The sequence below is a fragment of the Hibiscus syriacus genome, unplaced genomic scaffold, assembly GCF_006381635.1.
Source record: "Hibiscus syriacus cultivar Baekdansim isolate YM2019G1 unplaced genomic scaffold, ASM638163v2 tig00000452_pilon, whole genome shotgun sequence".
Taxonomy (NCBI): domain Eukaryota; kingdom Viridiplantae; phylum Streptophyta; class Magnoliopsida; order Malvales; family Malvaceae; genus Hibiscus; species Hibiscus syriacus.
Window position 1 is genome coordinate 1,929,735 of NW_024061787.1, and position 21,949 is coordinate 1,951,683.

The 21,949-nt window shown below is 35.1% G+C and overlaps 1 pseudogene; it reads left to right on the plus strand.

The window, feature by feature from the left end:
* Positions 1 to 8,143: 8,143 nt before the first annotated feature.
* Positions 8,144 to 10,708, plus strand: LOC120205548 (annotated as a pseudogene).
* Positions 10,709 to 21,949: the final 11,241 nt, after the last annotated feature.

Here is a 21,949-nt window from a genome sequence, read left to right on the forward strand (position 1 = left end):
CCTAAAGAAGAAAAAGAAGAAGAAGAAATCTCTGAAGAAAAGTCCCCGAAGAAAATGCCACAGGAGTATAACTGAAATATGCCAGAATTACTTCAGATACCAGAAGAAGAGTTGGTAAAGATAGCAATTGATTGTTACACAAAAATTATTCGTATCAAGAAAGATGATTGTTTTGATACAAAGGAAAACTTGAAGATAGCTTTGTATACGAAATGTGTGGAAGATGGCTATCAACTAAAAGTTAACAAATCAAGCAAAGATCGTTTCGAAACAAGGTGTATGATTGACAAAAACTGTATGTGGCGTATGATTGCAAAGAGGATAAAAGATTGCGAAATATTTCAAGTTAGGACATTTATTGATAAACATACATCTTCAAGAACCCAAGTTTTTCCTCACCATAGACAGGCAAACAAAAAGGTGTTGGGTGGTTTTCTGTCTGAGTTAATGTTTTTGAATGGCAGGGTATATAAGGGACATGAAATTATGACTGACATGAATGCTCGGTTCAATATTAGTATCTCATATTCTCAAGCTTGGAGAGCCAAATTTTATGCCTTGGAATTGTTGAGGGGGTCGTCAAAAGCATCGTTTGCCCAACTGCCGGCTTATTGTCATAATTTAAAGCTGAAACATCCTGGGTCGGTAACTCATATCAAAACAGATAGAGATGGACGCTTTGAGTTGCTGTTTATCGCCATTGGTGTTGCGGTTCGTAAATCAATATAATTTTGTTGACTCATTTTTGTTAGTTACATGCATTTCACATTTAAATGATTATATTTCTTGTGTATATGATTTTGTAGATTCGTTCGTTTATTACATGCATGCGCCCAGTTATTATAGTTGACGGAGCATATTTAAAAGGTCGATACCTTGGAGTAAACTTATTAGCAGTAGCCATGGATGCTAACAATGGGATACTGCCAATAGCTTACGGGGTTGGAAAATTTGAAACCTCTGATTCATGAACATGGTTTATGGGGCATCTTAGGGATTGCATAGGTCCTATTAGCAATCTGACAATTATATCCGATAGGGCAAACTCAATTGACAACGCTGTTAGAAGGTGTTTCCCAGATGCTTTTCATGGACTTTGTGGTGTTCATTTGTATAGAAATTTAAAATCAAGGTCTACTGGTATAAAAAAATCACAAATGGACATACTGGAAGGCTGTAAAAGCTTATCGGGAAGTGGATTTTAATAAGCATATAAATTGTTTAAGGCGTGTTTTGCCTCAGTGTGCTCAAACACTAGAAGATGTTGGGTTTGAAATATGGTCAAGAGTACATCAACTTGGAGCAAGATATGGTTTCATGACGTCTAATAGTGCAGAATCATTCAACGCTCTAAGTCGTCATTCCCGAAAATTACCCATTACTATGTTAATGGAGTTTTTTCGAGCCTCTATTCAATAGTGGTACTACAAGAAAAGAAACAATGCAGGTATTATTTCTTTAAATTCATAACTTATCATATATTTTACTAAGTATTATTTATTTAAATTTACAGGAACATTGGAACATCGTGTTACACCATGGACTGAAAAAAAGATAACGAAACGTGTTGTGAAGTCAACGTCATGGAGAGTTGAACCATGTTCAAACACTTTGTTTGAAGTATTGATAATAACTTAAATGGGCTTGTCGATCTAAATGCAAAGACGTGTAGTTGTATGAAATGGCAAACATCTGGTTATCCGTGTGGCCATGTTATAAAAGTTTCTCTTCATCTAAACCAAGATGATTCAAGCGCATATGCTATGGATTGCTACACTACAGAAGTATATCGACAGACTTATGCCGAGATTATCTACCCTATTCCACATCCTTCTGAGTGGGACATACCAGATGACTTACAAACAGTTTTGCCACCAGCCATGGACAGAAGGCTACCTGGCCGACCAAAAAGTCACGATCGTATACCGTCCAAGGGTAAAGAGAAGAAGAGATCGACATGTAGTCGGTGCAAGGAAAGTGGTCATACAAGGTTGACATGTGGATCACCAGTGCCATCACAATCATCTTTTCCTCTACCAAAATATGGATCCTCATCAAAATCCAAAGCTCATATGGTGTCAAGAAAAAGACAATCAAAATCGCAATCAAAATCAAAATCCCAATCACAACCGGCTTCACCTTTTGGGACTATTAACTTAGGTGATTTTTAAATGCAGACGTTGTATTATGTGTATTTTATGTGTAAACTTTTAACATTTTCAGTTAGGCATGTATTAGTAACTTAAGTTTGAACATTGCTATGATCTGTTCAGTTGTTATCACTTATTACACATTCATTTGAATATCGCAACGTGAATTTGACTATTATGTGTATTTTATGTGTAAACTTTTAACATTTTCAGTTAGGCATGTATTAGTAACTTGAGTTTGAACATTGCTATGATCTGTTCAGTTGTTATCACTTATTACACATTCATTTGAATATCGCAACGCGAATTTGACTATTATGTGTATTTTATGTGTAAACTTTTAACATTTTTAGTTAGGCATGTATTTTATGAGTTTGAACATTGCTATGATTTGTTCAGTTGTTATCACTTATTACACATTCATTTGAATATCGTAACTCAAAAATCGCAACGCGAATTTGACTATCGCAACGCGAATATGACTATCGCAACGCGAATTTGACTATCACAACGCGAATTTAACTATCGCAACGTGAATTTGATTATTGCAACGGGAATTTGACTATCGCAACGAGAAAATCGCAAAGTGTATTAGACTATCGCAATGCGAATTGACTTTCGCGTTGCGATTTTGGCTTTCGCATTGCGATTTTGACTTTCACATTGCGATTTTGAGTTTAGCGTTGCGAAAGTGTACCTTCAACAGGTCTTTTGCCTTCAATATGATGCAGATTGAAATCAACAAATCAACTTTTACATTTTAATCAATTAAACAAGCACAAATAAGAATTATTTACACATCAATTAAAAAAATCAACTTTTACAAATCAACTTTTACAAATCAATTAAACAATAAAAAGAGTGTACCCATACAGTTTTTTATGCACCCATACATCAATTTCACGCAGCTCACTTCAGGATTAACCTACAGAAACCAAACATTTGCTCAAACAACACTTTCTACACATCTAAAACCAACAAACAACAAATTATTATTGAATTCTAGGTACTTAACAACACTTGCATTTGACTTACAAATTGTTTATGGACACTTTCATAACGCGGATGCAGGTAGGCAGAGTCTCGCATATATCGCTCTAGCCATAAAATGCCGAAACCACAAGCCTACTGCACCTCTATCTCTATCGGTGGGAGGTAGAAACTCTATACTTCCTATCGTCAAACGCTCCAAGAACATGCATACGAGAGGACCACAATCCCCTCTGGCTTCCTTCGTTTGTTGTGGCGCGGTCTCGTCTCTGATAACTGTAACATTGAACTTCTTTGGCTTCTTGTTTCCAGAATAAGTCCAATAATTAATTACATCCAAGAATTTAGCCAAATGAGAGCTCTATCCCTTAATAATATCTCTCAAATCAGACAATGATATGTAATTTATCATGCTATCATATACTATTGTCTTCAGGGATGGGAGCTGAAGCTCTACGAGAAGCCAATGAGTACGTTCCAAAACAGGGATAAACACCTACAATCATAAGTAATAATTCAATTGCGCACTTATTTATGAACACCTTTAAAATATTTAAAAAATAAATACTAACCTTATCGACCTCCCACCATGTAGGATAAAGTTTAGCTTGTCCATTAGCCAACACATATGATTCTCGTCGTTGATTCTTCAAGTGAACTACGTGAAAAGACGTCGGCATAATTGTATATAGCTTATTTTTTTATTTTTCCTCATTTTCCTTATCATTAGAAGACGCACCCATGCATCAATATGCTGTTTTACAAAAAAATACATATATTAGTGAATTATATAAATTTAAAAAAAATTAATCAAAATGAAATATAAGAAAAATATAAGACTTACCCCCCATCGAAATAGCCTTTGTCTTCAACCCCTAATAACACACCCCACCAAGACCGATCAATTAACAAATGTATATCATCGTTGAGTTTGTATATGCGTAACACCCTTGGCTCCACTCAAGTAGATAAAAATCAACTGCGGTCTTAGCCCAAAGGGTATTATCCAGAATTGTTTCTGGTAGTTTTCTCCTCTCCACTTCATCTGCCGGAATGGTACTGGCCGGTAACTCATACGAAAGCCAACAGTCATCCATCATGTCCGGTACGCGAGAGGGTTTCTCAATAATGCGACATATTACGCCGTGTGAATCGGGCTCTTGAATGGTGGGAGGGACCTCTTCAACAATGACAGGGCCTCTTGAACGATGGGAGGGGACTCTTGAGGGATGATAGGGGCCTCTTGAATGATAGGAGAGGCCTCTTGAATGATGACAGGTGAGTCATGCTTCTTCTTACGGAGTCTTTGCACTATTGGGGTGAACGGAGACGTAATGGCATGTGCACGCCGTCTGATGCGTGAACCCCGTCGTGCAAGAAAAACCTGACGTAAAACATCCACCTTATCGGGCCGCTAAAAATAAATTAATACATAAATCAGTAAATAAACAGACATTATATTAAACAGTGAAAACAAAGACAAATATGTTTCAAACTTGCACGGTATTCACCCAAGTCATTATTCTATCATAGTTCACAAAATGCATCAGATAACATTCCATAAGTAAGCACTTATATAAACATTTAAAAGGACAGCATATAGGTTTAGTGCATGTTCAAGGACAACATAAAGAGTAGTAGTTTATTCTTGAAACTTAAATTTGCAACACTGTGAAGTTAGTATTTTTCTTTGTCTTTTGGTTGAAGTAATGCAATCTATTCAAGTTTTAATTTGCAGAAGAAGAATAGTTTCTGAAACTTAAAATCGCAACACGAAACTTAAAATCACAACGCGAAAATGACTATCGCAACTTGAATTTGACTATCGCAACGGGATAATCGCAATGTGAAATAAAAATTGCAACGTGAAAATCGCAATGCGAAAATGAAAATCGCAATGCGAATTTAGTTTCGCGTTGCGATTTTGGTTTCACGTTGCGATTTCTCATTATGATTTTTATTTCGCATTGCGATTATCCTGTTGCGATAGTCAAATTCGCTTTGCAATAGTCATTTCCGCTTTGCGATAGTCATTTTCGCCTTGAGATTTTAAGTTTCGTGTTGCGACTATTCTTCTTCTGCAAATTGAAACTTGAATGGATTGCATTACTTCAACTAAAAGACAAAACAAAAACAAATACTAACTTCACAGGGTTATTTTAGAACTGTTTAGCAGTATTGGCAGCAACCGAATGAATTTACTAAGCAATCTAAGTGAAATGGTTAATCTAAGTGAAATTACGAGTAAATCAAGTTAAATATATGAAAAATCTTAAACTTACCTCATTGCGTAGAGTAGAACCTCTTTCTGCAAGGATGCTACCATCTCACGTAGAGCCGCTACCTCACCACGTAAAGTAGATACCTCATCACGCCATGCACCATTGTCATTGCGTAAAGTACCGACCTCCTCACGCAAGGCATTGACCTCATCACGTAACTCCCCTAACTCATCTCGTGGAGGTGGAGGTGGAGGTGGAGAATAGGGAGATAAATGTCGTGGCATCTTTGTCGGTCGCCTATCATGAGGTGATGGTGGAGAAGAGGCTCGATGATGTGACGGAATAGGTGATGGCTCTCGTTGTTTAGGTGTATAGTGTGGTCGATCAGGTGATGGCTCTGGGTGAGGTGATGGCTCTTGAAGTGGAGGCTGCTCATCATTCGTGCCATAAAAAAACGCTTACTAACTTGCCACCAATCAGTGGCAAGCTCAGCCTCCGTGGGTGTCAGCCTCTGTAATGGAGTGTTGGCCTCCTAACAATATAAAAGCTCAAACAAAGTTAAACGTGTACTAGTAATAACTTGTTTATATATGGTAGTATTTGTATTAACTTACATCATTTATTGTCGTATACCATAGTAACTCTTCCCAAATCAACAGCCGCCATTTCCTCTTCCAGGAAATAGCTCTAGGAATATCATTTGAAGTTTTTAATGCATATGTCTGCATGTCGGGAAAAGCCTCAAATATCAAAATCTACAAACAATATAATACACAAACATTAGTAATTGTTAAATAATTAATTATAATTTTGGAAACATTATATAGAAATTCTTACCTTAAAGGCCCAAATAAAGCCTGACAAAGTGTATTTGGAACCATCGCCATGCAAACTTTTGCGGTCATCAAAGGCAGACGACAACTTATTCCAGGTAGCTTTCCATAGATACGAACCCCAAGGAAACAGGTTCCATGCATTTAGGTCCTCTACAAATAATATTAGGTCCTTAGGAATAGGTTGTATGGCTTCTCTGCCTAAAAAGCCGGCATGCAAAAGTACTAAAAGGCATACTCGGACAACATCGACGTCATCCATCCGAGTAAAACCATCTTTCTTATTCAATAATCTCGTCAAGTCGTCTACGTGTAAATTCGGCTTCTCCATTGACAGCTCAGGAAAAACCCGGGATAACGATGATGGGCGGGTAATATGACTAGTGTATCGACCTACATCATCGTGTCTGAAGCGTAGACCAGTGATTAAGCAAAACTCCTCCCGCCCAAAACACGTATACGCCAGTGGAAAATGAAACCATATCTCTTCATTACCACATTTTATACTCTCGGGTAGATCGCTAGCCATGGTCTGAAGCCACAAATGGATCAACATAGCATCTCCACCCGAATGTTGTACTTTCAGCCATGACCCGAAGCAAGTATCCTCAAACAATTTTCTTTGTACAGGTGAAAGCTTCGACGCAATTGTAGTGACTAGGCTTATTTTATTCCTTAAGGTCAATTGAGCCGAAAAAAAGTTCTACAAAAATAATAAACATACCAAGTTAGATATACCAAAAACTACACTGTGAAGATATACCAAAAACAATAATAAACATAAAGAGTAGTAATAGTTTATTCTTCAAACTTAAATTTGCAACACTGTGAATTTCGTATTTGTCTTTGTTTTTTGGTTGAAGTAATGCAATTCATTCAAGTTTCAATTTGCAGAAGAATAATAGTTTCTGAAACTTAAAATCGCAACACGAAAATGAAAATCACAACACGAAAATGACTATCGCAACGCGAATTTGACTATCGCAATGCGAAATGAAAATCGCAACGCGAAACTAAAATCGCGTTGCGATTTTATCGTTGCGATTTTCATTTCGTGTTGCGATCCTCGGTTTCAAATAGTCATTGTCTAAAATTGAAACTTGAATGAATTGCATTACTTCAACTAAAAGACAAAACAAAGACAAATATTAACTTTACAGGGTTAAAGACTAAACCGTTTAGCAGTATTGACAGCAGTCGAATGAATTTAATAAGCAATCTAAGTGAAATGATTGATCTATTATTGAAATTACCAGTAAACTTATCATCAATTTCAATATGAAAAACCTAATAATAATACAAAAATTTCAAAATAAAAATAATTAAAAAAAACTAACCCTCGGTGGTTGATTTGATTGATTTTCCATTTCTGATCGTGAATGATTGTGAGGGTGGCTCTGAGAGATGGAGATAGACGGATTTCGCCGGAGATGGAGACAGATTTCGTCGGAGATGGGGACGGATATCGCCGTAGAGAGTGAGAGATGGAGATGAGACTGAGTTGTGATTTAGGGTTTTAGGTTAAGAGTTGCGATTACGAGATATATTAATATTCGTGTTTGGAATTTGAAAATAAAATACGCGTTGCGATACTAATGGCGCTTTAAAAATCGCATTGAGATTTTGTATTATCGCAACGCGATAGTCAGAATCGCGTTGCGATTATGTATTATCGCGTTGCGATAGTCAGAATCGCGTTGCGATTATGTATTATCGCGTTGCAATAGTCAAAATTGTATTGCGAATCTGAAAATTAATTTGCGATACTGGAGATCGCATTATAATTTTGTTGATCATTTTAACAAATAAAAAAAAATTTAATCAAAATCATATATTATAATAAATTTTTTTCGGTTACTGAGTTTATTTTTTCAAAACCGTCGCCCCATAAATCACAACTGTAAGTCAGATATTTTTCTTCCTGTCATCTTCCAAATAATAATTTTCTCTCATCTCAACAGACATGAATTACCTTCAAAATCTCTCCAGGTATGATCAAAATTTCTTTCTAAATGCCTTTAATATTCCAATGCATTCTTTGTTTCTGAATCTACACCAAAAGCCTGCTTAAAATTCGTTGTTTTGAAATAATTTCAGATCCTACGCCGTGCAGTTTCATGGTTTCAAGTGCAATCCGAGAAAACCGTTCCCTCGTTCCTTTAATATGATGGTTGCATTTTCAGTTTCATGGTTTGATCATGGATATCCATATATATTGGATTTATCTTTCTGGTTCTTTGGTTAATGAATTTTGTGATTCAATGCAGGGAGGGATCATTTTGGGTAATGCGCCTCGGAGTATGGTGGTGAAGGTAACTTAGTTGCCTTGGGATTTGGGATTCATTTTCTGGGTTTTCGTTAGAATTTTGCATTAGCTTCATGGATTTGATTTTTTTTCTGTAGATTCTTGATATTTGTTTTCTTCATTTTGCTCCATTTGATCCTTTACTCTTTAGTATTTGTGGATGGATGGATGGTATATATTCATGTATCATGTTTCAGTTGTAAATTATTACTGGTAGAGCTTTTATAATTAAAACTGAGAAGTTTACAAAAAAGATTGTTTCAAGTTATTTGTAAGGGTAATTGGTTAAGCTGCTCTGCATGTTCAAGACTTCTCACACAATAACAACAACAACAACAACAACAATAATAATAAATTGGTGCCAATGTTGTAATTCGAGACTAGAATGTGCATGTAGTTTGGAATCACGAGATTTGATAATTTTAATTTGCATTTAACATGAAGCATGTGAAACCAAAATGACCTGCTTTATTTTTAAATAGGGTATATCATTTGGAATTGCTCCCAAATTTTATCAGGAAGTTTAATAATCTTTTTTAGAGTTTGTAAATGATGATTGATTGGTATTATGATGAGCAAAATGTCTCTTCGTACAGCTTAACTTGTTGCTTGATTGTCTTTGGACCTTGGGTTTGTGGTTAACATTTTCTTTCGACAGTCAACTTCTGGTTCCACATCAAGTGCAAAGAAGAATGACTCTGAACAAGAGGAGAAAAAATCTGAGATATATAGTCATAATATGACAGAAGCTATGGGTGCTGGTAAGTTCAGTTGTGTGCTGCTTTTCCTTTAAGTTTGCAGATGGCTTTAGGTACATATTTTGTCCAAAGATCTGACAATTTACTCATGCTTTTGGATGTGAGATACCCCCCAAAAAAAATGTTAAAACCTTAATTTAGTTTCTCACATTTAGCAGGGAGATCTTTATATGAAATCTCAACATGATAACTAAAATGCTGGTGTTTAATCTAGTGATATCATTGCTTTGGCGGTCACTGTATTATATAATTTGGCATCTTTCTTTGTTTACTTTAGTAATTGTTAATCGTTTGTTTTATCTGGTTTCCTGCAGTTTTGACTTATAGGCATGAATTGGGAATGAACTATAACTTTATCCGACCAGACCTAATCGTGGGCTCATGTCTGCAGGTGATTCTTATTTCTAAGTATATAATAGTACTAAAACTCTCCTTTAAATGATTACCCAAATTAATATTTTTTCCTCTCTTTAAATTTACAGACTCCTGAAGACGTTGACAAGTTACATAAAATTTGAGTGAAAACAATATTTTGCTTGCAGCAAGACCCAGATTTGGAGTATCCTAGACACTATTGTCATTGAATTTTCATCTAAATTTTATGATTTGAAAAATGGATGTAACTATTTTCTCTTACATATTTTCATATGCATGATTATTTTTAGGCAACATTTGCATATGAGACGGACAATAATCGGTGAACAATTGAGTACTGTGCTTCCTTTAGCATTATTTCCAGATATTTTGGGGTTGATATTGGTGCCATTCAAGTTATGCCAAGAAATGTGGGGATATTGAACACATACGCGCTCGGATAAGGTCAGACATCACAATGAAATGATCATTACCCTGTACTAAGTTTTCACTGTGAACAATATTTGTAAAGTTATTTGAGAAAGCAGTATTTTGTTGTCATAACAACTTTTATTTATCACCTAATACCTTAACTATTTGGAGTCCTTTTCGTTGTTAATATAGTTTGGTCAATATTGGATGAAGCAGGGACTTCGATTCATTTGATTTACGGATGAGGCTTCCTGCCGTGGTTAGTAAATTGTATAAGGCTGTAAATAGGAATGGAGGTGTAACTTATATACATTGTACTGCTGGACTTGGAAGAGCTCCTGCTGTTGCGGTATTCTACTTATTTCATTTGTCTGCAATGTCTTTTTCCATCCAGTTTTTTAAAGCTAAAACTTGATGAAATGAGCTATGTTTTGGTTCCTCTAACGTATCTTAATATTGATCTGTAGATTTTTGGTGTTACTAATTACAGATGGCATATATGTTCTGGGTTCAAGGCTATAAACTTAGCGATGCTCACACAGAACTGCTGGTATCTTTGTCTTTTTTCCCATGCTTATCATTTTGTTTTGAATAATAACCTAAGTCCTAAACAGGCTCTATTCTTCTACATATATAAAATCGATTTAGAGTGATTAAAGGGGTCAATAATATTTTGGGTGCATGGATTTATTTCTTAACAACTATGATGTTTCTTAATCAATTTATACATTCAATCATTACTGTGATTGTTTTTGCAATGCCAGCCAAGTGGTCGAGATCCCTTGTTTTAAGTAGCACCAATTGAAATGCCAAGATCATAGTTTTGGTATTTGAACAGCTTGTTTTACTATGATAACAAAAAACCCAGCCGTTGGATTTGGTGGAGATCCAATGGCCCTGATCAACCCTCGGTTAGGGTTTTCCTCCTTAGTTTGGTACCGCCCTCACAAGAACAATCCGATCTGGACCCATCCAACGGTCCAGATCGAGCCTGTCACTGCCACAGAACCCAATCTGAGGCCACCTCCTTGCTACACTAGTCTTTGGCCACCACAGTTGTCTCCAACCATATTCCAGCTTGATCCACAAAGCGCAGCAGAACCCAAACACTCAAAAAAACCACTTTTTCAATTGTAATCATTTTAATCCAAAAAAGCAAAAAAAGAAAAAAAGAAAATGAGAGGGTTATAAATCGGGGTTATATAAACTAGAATGAAATTTGTAATAGGGGTTCCCCTTTGGTTTTGGAAAGCAGTAAAATCAGAAAAGTTGGAGGTATATTTTTTGGTGTTATTTTTTTTAGTTTCGAATCAAATAAAATAAAAGCTCTTTTTTATTTCAAACATCATGCATGTAAACTAAAATAGACCGAGAGTTTAAGAGAGAAAAAAGCTTACCTGATTCGGAGAGAGCCTTCACGGTGGTCAGAGGTCCAAAAATCAAACGGTCGGGGTTAGATTTGGGGTTGTTTAGGATCATTTAAGAGGTCTTTAGGCTAGGAGAGAGGTCTAGGGTGATAGATCTAGGTTTCAGGAGTATTTTAGAAGAGTTTAAGATTTCTGGCCACCGTGTACGACGACCAGTGCGACAATCGGACGGTGGCCGGTGGTTGTTCGAGACGGCCGACAGTGGGACGGTCGAAGCTATCAAGAGAAAAGAAAAAAAATAATTTTTTTAAGAAACTGATGAAAATAAAAAAAAAATAAAGGTTTAAGGTAGTATATATATAGGGGTAAGTTAGGGGAAATTGCACATAAGTCCCCCTAACTTACGCGTGTTTTTACAGAACAGTCACTGGGGGACCATTTTTGTTATTTTCCCTTTTTATGTTTATAACTTGGAATATTTGGTTTAATATCAGTTTAGTCCCTTAACTTTTAGCGCGTTTTTCATGTTAGTCACCTGTAGGGATTTTCTGTATAATTTACCCATTTATTGTGCATGTTGTTTATTTTTAGGAATATTTGCTATTTAGCCCTTGCATGTTTACGCGTGTTTTGCATTTTAATCATGTAGTGCCTGTTTATTTTTTTCTTTGAATATTTATGGACTTAGTTTGTAATTTTACCCTTATTTATTTGAATATGTAAAATAAAAAATGGAATATTTATGATATGGTCCCTTTATTTTTGCATGTTTGTATTTCAAACCCGAGTATGTTAATTTTATTTATTTTAATTCGGCCATAGAATTTTAATTTACTTTAATTTAGTCTCATGTTTTATTTATTTTCATTTTAGCACTTAATATTGAAAATGTTTATTTTAGTCACTTGTATGTTTTGTTTTTATTTTAATTGTGGCATGTTAGTTTGATTATTTATGAATTAGTCCTACTTTTATGTTTGTTTTTAATTTTTGCATGTTGTTTGCATTTAATTCATTTTAGTCCTAATTAATTTCGCATGATATCCTCATAAGCATCACTTGACTCGAATCAAAATAAATTGACAAGGGGTAATATTCGATCATTTTAATATTGTCGTAAAGTGACTGTCTTAACGTATTAGAAAGTTACTTTTGATAATTTTAAAATAAAAGTCTATCCCATTTAGTGACACGGATTGAATCAATTTCATTTTTTAAAATTCGGGAATTGAGAAAAAGACAATGTTCTTTTAATTAAATTCATCGAGAAAAGACTGTTGGAACGAATCTAAGGCCTCATCTCGATATATTTAAATAATTTAACATCCTTATTCTCATTAAATATTGGTAAAATAATTAATTAATTGTGTTTGCTTGATGTATGCTTTTTATTTGTTTTATTTTTGCATGTGTTTTCCGATAGATTTTCAAAATAATAACATTCAAATCGATGATGAGAATAGTAATATCCTTTCATTTCGGTCGGAGTAATAAATGACTGCTTTAAGACATAAGAGGTCATTTATTCTCGATCGAAAATAATTTGATATTGCCGTTTTCTCTCAAATTAATATCGATTTTTAGACGAAATATTAATATCTCTTTGTTTCGATTAGGGTAATAAATGATTGTTTTAATGCATGAAAGGTCGTTTATTCCCGATTGGAAATCTTTAGTTATTATTATTTTCACTTGAATCGATATTGAATTTTAAGATGAAATAGTAATATCTTTTTATTTCAATTGGAGTAATAAATGACTGTTTTAATGCACGAAAGGTCATTTATTCTCGATTGAAAATAATTAGATATTATCATTTTCACTCTTAAGATCATTTTTGGTGTTTTTATTTTGAATTAATAGTGAATTTCGAATAGAACTTTAATATTTCTTTATTTCGATAGGAGTAAGAATCAATTGCTTCAAGGTATGAGAGATGAATTCTTCTCAATAGGAAATGATTAAATATTATCAATTTTCATCCGAAAATTCAAAGAACATTACTCAGGGGATCTTAAATTAAATTAGACTCGAATTTGTAAGTTTTATTTCAAAGAGAATTAATTAATCAGCTAGGTACCGATTTACGGCATTATGGGGTGCTAATCCTTCCCCACACGTAACCGACTCCCGAACTCAAGTTTTGGTAACACAGACCGCAAGTTAGTCGTTTTAATTAAAATTAATCTTTTATAAAAATGGAAAATACGTTTTAGGTGCGCAATCACACCCTAATCAAAGATTGGTGGTGACTCCTCGAACCAGGGTTTTTTTACTAACTGGTCATTCCAAAAATCATTTTCGAAACGGACCCCCCTTTTCCCCCATGGAAAAGACTGTTTCGATAACTTGGCGACTCAACTGGGAACATTTTTAGAAAGTCAGACCATTAGTCGAGTAATTAATTGTCTTTGCAATTAAAAATTCCATGTTCGTTCTAATTTGGGTTTTGATCCCTTGTTTGACTTAAATAAGTGTTTATAATTTAATTAACCACTAAATAGTTGTACTGATATGTTTGCTAATATTTTAGAGTAAATATTTGTTCAGGGTTTTGAGTTGTATGTTTGGTGTTGTTTGTTTTGTTTTCGTTTTTCCTCACACACTGCCTTGTTGCATTTGTATAACATGAGCTAAAACCCCACTCCGTCCTATTTAAGTAGGAGTGAGAAGCTACTCCCTTGTATGGTTTTCACCCCATACATGATAGTGGATCGCTCCTGGGGCTCATGCCTTATGGTCATCATGATGGTTTTCACCTCCGTATGGACATAAGGAGGTGTGTCCCCTCGAATTAAACTCGATCCAAAAGCTTGTGATGGGACATGATTAAGGGTTCGGTAGCCCAAGGGGGCACCGAGAAGGACAATTCGAGGACCTCTTACTTTAGAACTGAACCCAACATATAGTAAACTTAGAACCCATATAGAGCCTTATCCAGATCATATGATCCCGTGAGAAGAGTACACAAGGAAAAGCTTGTTTGAGCCTTTTAATTTTAGTAACATAGTTTTAATTCCCGAATAAATGTATGTGAACTAGAGATCTGCGGTTTGGTTTAATTTTTCGAATAAGCATGCAAACTAGATAGCATGAGATTTGGTTTGTCTTTAAATAAAGCATGTGGGTAGAAATCCTGTTTAGGTAGGATTTACTAAAGCATGATTGGGTATACAACATGTGGGGTAGGTTTTACCGATAAATTATATCTGATTAATTCATTTATGATTACTAACCAGTTTTTTCTTGTCCTTTTTTTACCATTTTTGCATTGCATTATTCATCCCATGGTGTTGATCCTTGAACGGTGTCCATATAGAAAGCTAGTAATATGGAACGAAGAATTCAAAAAGAGGTTGAAAATAATGTAGATTTTTTGAGATGGTCTGAGTAGTCCCAACTAACAAATGGAGGCAATTTGCAGACTAGCTTAGATATGACTGAGCACACACATCAATGACCGTAAAAATGACTTGATCACTAGTTACCTTTAACATGCTCAAGGAGTGGCTCAACACTTGGTTGACTTATCACATGAAGCAGATGATGTAAGATTGAAGCCTAAGACTGAAGAAGCCTAAGACTGAAGAAGCTCAGAAGATTTTAGACTTACTGGGGCACATCCATCAATTAGGAGAGATAGCTCAGATTTATCTGTGATATGTTTAAGTCTTGTAATCGAACTTCGTTTCTAATATAAAAAGTTGTTTTAAGGAATCGTTTCAGAATCAATACCTTGCATTGTATTTTCATTGCATCCACATCGCATTTACTTTTTCGCATGGCATTTTAATCATATTTATTTTACATTCATTGACAAAGAACCAATATTGATGAAAAAGATTATGTGGTAGAATACTGGACACTTCTTAGCATCCATACCACACTTGAAAAAGATAATGGACGAGATAATTGCCCAGATCGAGAAGATTCAAATCGAAATACATGAGAGTTTCAAAAAATCCCAAGAAGACATGCGTGAGCAGATGATGAAAGCCCAAAATGACATGAAGGAAAAACTGGTCAGTTTGATACGAGGAAAGAGTTTAATTCAAGAAGAGACTCCAGTTGTCGGTCCTACTACCGAGGAGCCTGTATATCCCCTAGGCTTCGAACCACGGGCTAACCATGAAAAAACCCCAGTTGTTGGTTCCTCCAAAGTACCCTTATATCAACCTGGTTTTACACCACCACATGTCCGAGTACAAAAAACAACGACCGGTCAGCCAAAAAGAATAAGCATAAACTTACCCGACTCTTCTGCAAACCTGCACCCTATTGAAGACGTCCTGGATCTCGATAAGGAACTTAAGAAGGAATGAGAGCAAATGAAGCATCAGTTCTGAGCTATGAAAGAAGACGTCAACATGTATGGGATCGATGCTAAGTCTGGTTCCTGATTTAGTACTGCCACCTGAGTTCAAAGTTCCAAACTTCGAAAAGTTTGAGGGCACAACTTGTCCTTCTGCACACATTACCATGTTTTGCATAAAAATGACGAGCTACGTTGGAGACGATCAGCTGTTAATTCAATACTTTCAGGAAAGCCTGGCAGGGTCAGCCATTCGGTGGTACAATCAATTAGGTCGGGCTCAAATTAAATCCTGGAAGGACCTGACTAAAGCTTTTTTAGAGCAGTACAAGCATGTGAAAGACACGAGGCCGAACCAAATCCTGTTACAAATCCTGTTCCAGAGCATGAAGAAGAGGTCTAACGAGAGCTTCAGGCAATACGCCCAAAGGTGGAGGGATGTGGCTGTGCAAGTTCATCCACTGCTAGAGGAAGGAGAAACTAATATGCTTTTCGTGAACACTCTGAAAGCCCCATTTTTTGGCCACCTCATAGGAAATTCATCCATGAACTTTGCTGATGTGGCCACGACAGGAGAAATGATTGAGATGGAGAATAGGAGTGGGAAGCTAGATGGAGGAGAATTTAGCAGGAAACTGCCAGTGAAATGAATGATAATGAGGTCAGTAAAGTGAGGAAGTATGACTCCAACAACATTACTGTGTCCCAACCTCAAGTCACTAGGTCATCCACGCAGAAAGCTGTCAGACAAGGGGCAAGAGAACTAAGGTAGGAAAAGGAATAGGTTTAATTTGACCCTATCCCCGTGACTTACAAAGATTTATTCCAGATATTGTACAACATCATATGGTATCGCCGTACCACACTTCACTGATGCAACCTCCCTATTCGAAATGGTTTGACATCAATTCCTTTTCATAAGGACATTTATATGAATTTATGCTACTTTAAAGATGGTGAACATTGAATCAATTTTGAAATTTTGAAATTATGTGAATATCAACTAAATTAAAAACTCTTTAAATGATTAGAGTTATAATTCTTTGAAAAAGTCACAAGATTAAAACCTGATAAAACAAGGAACCTTAACCTTACCCCAGAAGATACACTCGAACACCATACCCCTCTCTTGCGGGGACCGAGCTAGCCTTCTCTCAGCATGAAAAGATAATTAAAGGCTTGGCATTTAGGTATGAAAGGATGTGGACAAAATAGGGCAGCTTGCACATGAGATTACAAAGATGATTGGCTTTTACTTTTGTTGATGACGTTCAATGATGATCATGATCTTTACAGATGGAATAGTCGAGTAGGTGAATCTAGTTTAGGCCAGTTGCTTGGAAATTGAACTCTAAAGATGAGATTTTTTAACTTTCAACAACACCTAGACTATAACAGGTTCTTCTTGACAAACTTAAAAAGTTGAATCCGTATACCCATAATGTAATTATATATGTATACAATAAAGCTGAGCTATTCCACTAAAGTAATTGGTTATAGAGGAAACTCAAAAGCCCTAACTTTATGAATAGATTACATTCAAACCATGACATTGCTCGGGTACTTGGTAATTCGGTGTTTGCTCCATTACAGTTGTCAAGTTGAAGACTTTGTGATGAGATGAACCGTTCAACTAGATAGATAAAGGCGATTATAATATATATACAATAAAGCTGAATCCAACTAGTCAAACAATGGAAAATTAAATCAAATTTACTAAATAAGGAGTTTTGATAAAAATGGACTAAGAGAGTCGAGGAACACTTTTTATAGCCAATTTCACACGAGCACTCAGGAATTTCATTTTTAGATCGCTATTTCGCACTACCTTTGTTAGAGGAGTCTACAAAGCTTGAACAAATGGAAGATTTCAGAGAACTGAAATGGAAGTGTCCCAAAAAGTCTAGCAATTGAATATGCTAGTTGCTTCATTTTGTCTGCATCCACTTAATATGCCAAGCTGAGAAAGAAAGGTATGTCACAAGGTTTACGCGGGCATATAAAGAAATGACAATGTCTCAATGGCTGAAACCTTAGAAAATAAGAAAGCCAACCCATCAATTTTGATACTTCTCAAAGGGCTATAACTTTGAAATATTAAAGAGCAGTCGATTCTTTTGATATTATATGAACTCATGTTTGCGATTTGATTGTGGGCCTGAATTAAGGGGCAATCCTTTACAAAATTCTTTCATTCTTTGATTTCTAAAATAAAAGAAAGGAGAAAAATATTTTCAAACAGGACGATCTCAAATGCGAAAAGTCTTTGAAGCAGTGATTTGTCAAAGAAGCAGATGACCGCCTTGTTTTAAAGGGGCACATATCCAGTGTATAACAAAAATGCAAGAATGCGACCAGACAAGGATTAAATTTGGGAACCCAAGCAGGGAGGAGCCATGAATATACCCACTTTGGGGCATGACCAGAAACCCAGGTCACGTTGAAATAACAAATTTTAGACCGAGAAGGCATTGAGAGTGATTCTTATGACTTGAAGTGTCTGGAATAAACCCTAATATAAGCATAGCTTACCTTGTAAAGCAAATCAGTCAAGCATTAATTAATGACAAAGTCCCAAAAAACAACTCCGATAGCACATTTGAGTCAAGAAAAGAAAGAAGCATCAAGATCATATTACTGACCACAATAAGAAATGAAGCATTTATTCTGAAACTCTAATGCAGATGATGGGCAAAAAATACACAAAGATCACAAGATGATTGGGCAGATTTTCAGAAGTTGCAAGCTACTGCACCGATATCTGAGTAAACCTTATAGAAAAGAATGATCAAGAGGAAGAAAACATGGTTCTCCACTTTGGAGTAAAATGAAAATTGAATCAACATTTGAGCATGCATGAGAACATCATATGCATGAAAGAAAATGCATTACATTCCATTCGCATTATACACATAAACATATGATTTTTACAAATCTTCCAAAAAGAAGATTCATGATATCAAAATCCCAATAAGTGGAAGCTAGAATTCAAACCTCTAATGTAGAGAATCATATTCAGGGAGGTAGACTCCCATATTCGATAGATGCGAGACAAATTTACAAAAAAAAAAAAAATCAATTTTCAAAGATTATCTTGAAATCCAAATCTTCAAGTATGATCTTTCAAATTTTCAAACGTATACTAACAATTGGTAATGTTTAATTTGCAGATCTGATATTCTATTCGGAGAAAGCAGAGCAGGTCCCTCTCTTCCAAGATTTGATATTCCCTGAGTGACAGCGGAACAACTCTGCCCCGATTCAATCTTCCATGAGTGATAGCGGAATGGATCAACCTCCCCCATATATGATATTCCCTTCAGAAAAAGTGGAACATATCCCTTTCTTTTAAGATTTGATATCCCCTGAGTGACAGCAGAACAAGTTTGCCCCGATTCAATGGATCAACTCTCCCAAATATGCTATTCCCGTTAGAAAAAGTGGAACATATCTCCCTCTTACAAGATTTGATATTCCATGAGTGACAGCGGAACAAGTCTGCCCCGATTCAATGGATTAACTCCCCCAAGATCTGATATTCCCTTTAGAAGAAGTGGAATAGATCCCTCTCTTCCAAGATTTGATATTCCCAGAGTGAACGAAACAAGTCTTCCCTGATTCAATAGATCAACTCCCCCAAATATAATATTCCCTTTAGAAGAAGCGGAGAATGTAACACCCCCAACCCATATCTGACCCAGATCCGAGTCCAAGGTGTCACTTTGACTTTTTAAACGTTTTTCATTACAAAATGGTTAAAATTTAAATTCACAATTCAAGAAAATGATTACTTTTCATTAATTAAAATTAATTGGTTTTACAAAACCTATCAGAGCATATTCAACTCAATTCTATTAGTACATGCCAACTATATTCAATATAGCGAAATGCATAATCATATTCATTTCTTTTCTGATCTGAACTTCGTAAAGGAGATGCTGACATGTCTTGCTTCTCTTAGCTTCTCTTCTCGCTTTCCGGAACCTACGTGTGAAACACTCACACGCTAAGTTGATGACTTAGTGAGGCATAAATAAATTTTCTATAACATATCATTACTAATTCCTACTATGCACACTTCATGTAATCATAATAAACTATAGAATGCATTATGCATCAAAACATAAATACATACATATACATTTCATTTTATTATTCTTATTCTTATTATTATTCTTATCACTATTAAACAAACAATATACATATCATCATATAATTATATAACTTATTTCCTATCATAAAAACATTTATGTCACATATAATATGTTTATTGTTATCTCTTTGTTAGCCCATGTACACATGTGAGCACTAAAGATATGTGAGTACATAGAGGTTGTGTACATATGCTGTCACCACAGCTCATATAAGAATCCATTGAGTGGCATGTGAAATCTAGAAGGACATCATCTATGTCCCGAATGACCTATCCATTGTTCACGAAGAACCTAGGTAACCCTCGACTCTTGGTATGCTAATTATACCTATAGCTCTCATATCACATAACATGGGCACTATCATTATGCTTTATATATTCATTTATTCATATCATTTCTCTTATGATCACATATTTCTTCTCTTCTGTCACATATCACATGTATGTGTAACCATCAATCTCATATCATATAACATATGTTATTTAAGTTTATTCCCATAAATCAAATAGCATGTATCAAATCATATAAACATATATAACTCATGCATGTATATATATAATGATTATAACATATGCATGTCCATAACTACTATACCATGAAAAGTAATATAGGAAATAAACTTATCACAAGTCTTATTTCCATTGGACTACACCTATAGTATCACTAACCTGTCCTCACTATATACCGATCACTATAACTCATGCATGTATATATATAATGATTATAACATATGCATGTCCATAACTACTATACCATGAAAAGTAATATAGGAAATAAACTTATCACAAGTCTTATTTCCATTGGACTACACCTATAGTATACACTAACCTGTCCTCACTAGTCAATACCGATCACTTACTTCTTCCGTGCTCAATCTTATCTTGTTGATTCATCAAATACTCACTTCCGGTCAATATCTACACAATCAAACATTTAATATGCATATCAAAATTCTAAGTGTCATAATTCAATCCTTAATAACACAAGCTAAACAAAATGCTTAATATAATGTTTCAAAATGGGTACCGATACTAACCTTATGGTATCGGTACTCTTGGTATCGATACTACTCTCCAGGTATCAATACCCCATGAATGTCTTTGTCAAATTTAAGCTTATAGTATCGATGCTTTTCAACCAATATCGATACCCCTAAACCAATTATTACTCTTTTACTCTTGAAGTATCGGTACTGGATGAAGCAATACCGATACTCATCGACCAAAATTCACTTTTCTTACCCGAAAATCTTACCAAACTTACTTAACTGTTCTACCATAACCTCCTTTTAGTCCTTTAAACTTAATTACACTTATCCAAATCATCTTATATCCATATAACCCATCCTCATCTTTAATAACTCAACTTAATTCTTGAAACCAATAATCTTACGAAATTTCCAACATGTTTGTAATTCATTTCTATTACTTCTATATTCTTAATTATACATTTGATAAGTCAAATATGACTTCTAAATCTAGTAACAACCTCTTTTTTCAACAATTCTCTTAAAAACTCTTTATATTCAATCTTCCATAACTTATCCTTCTTTAAGTTTCTTCATCCCATTAAGTTTCCATAGTCTTTCCTTATGCTCTATCAATCAAAACCAATCCTTAATTGAAAGAAAACCAACTGAAAAATCAAACTCACCTTAGCTATAGTAACTCATGGTTGGAGAAGAAGAATAACACTATAGAGAAATCTTTTTTTTTCCTACCAATTTCCACGTGTTTTATATCCCATAAAAGAAAGATAAAAATATTTCTTGTAAAACGACCAATTTACCCTTTACTTCATTGAATATTTACTAACAATCCTTCACAAAATATTCCCAAATAAGTCCCTGAAGCTTTTAATTTTTCAAAATCATACCTTAAAGTTTTAAAATTTTCATTTAAGTCACTAACATTGATTTTGGGATGTTACAAATCTCCCATCATTTAAGAAAATCCGTCCTCGAATTTTCACTACACTAATGAATGAAGATACTGTCTACACATATCTTATTCATATTCCCATATTACCGAAATTAATCTTTCGTGCTATCATTAATAACTTGGCTTTCATTA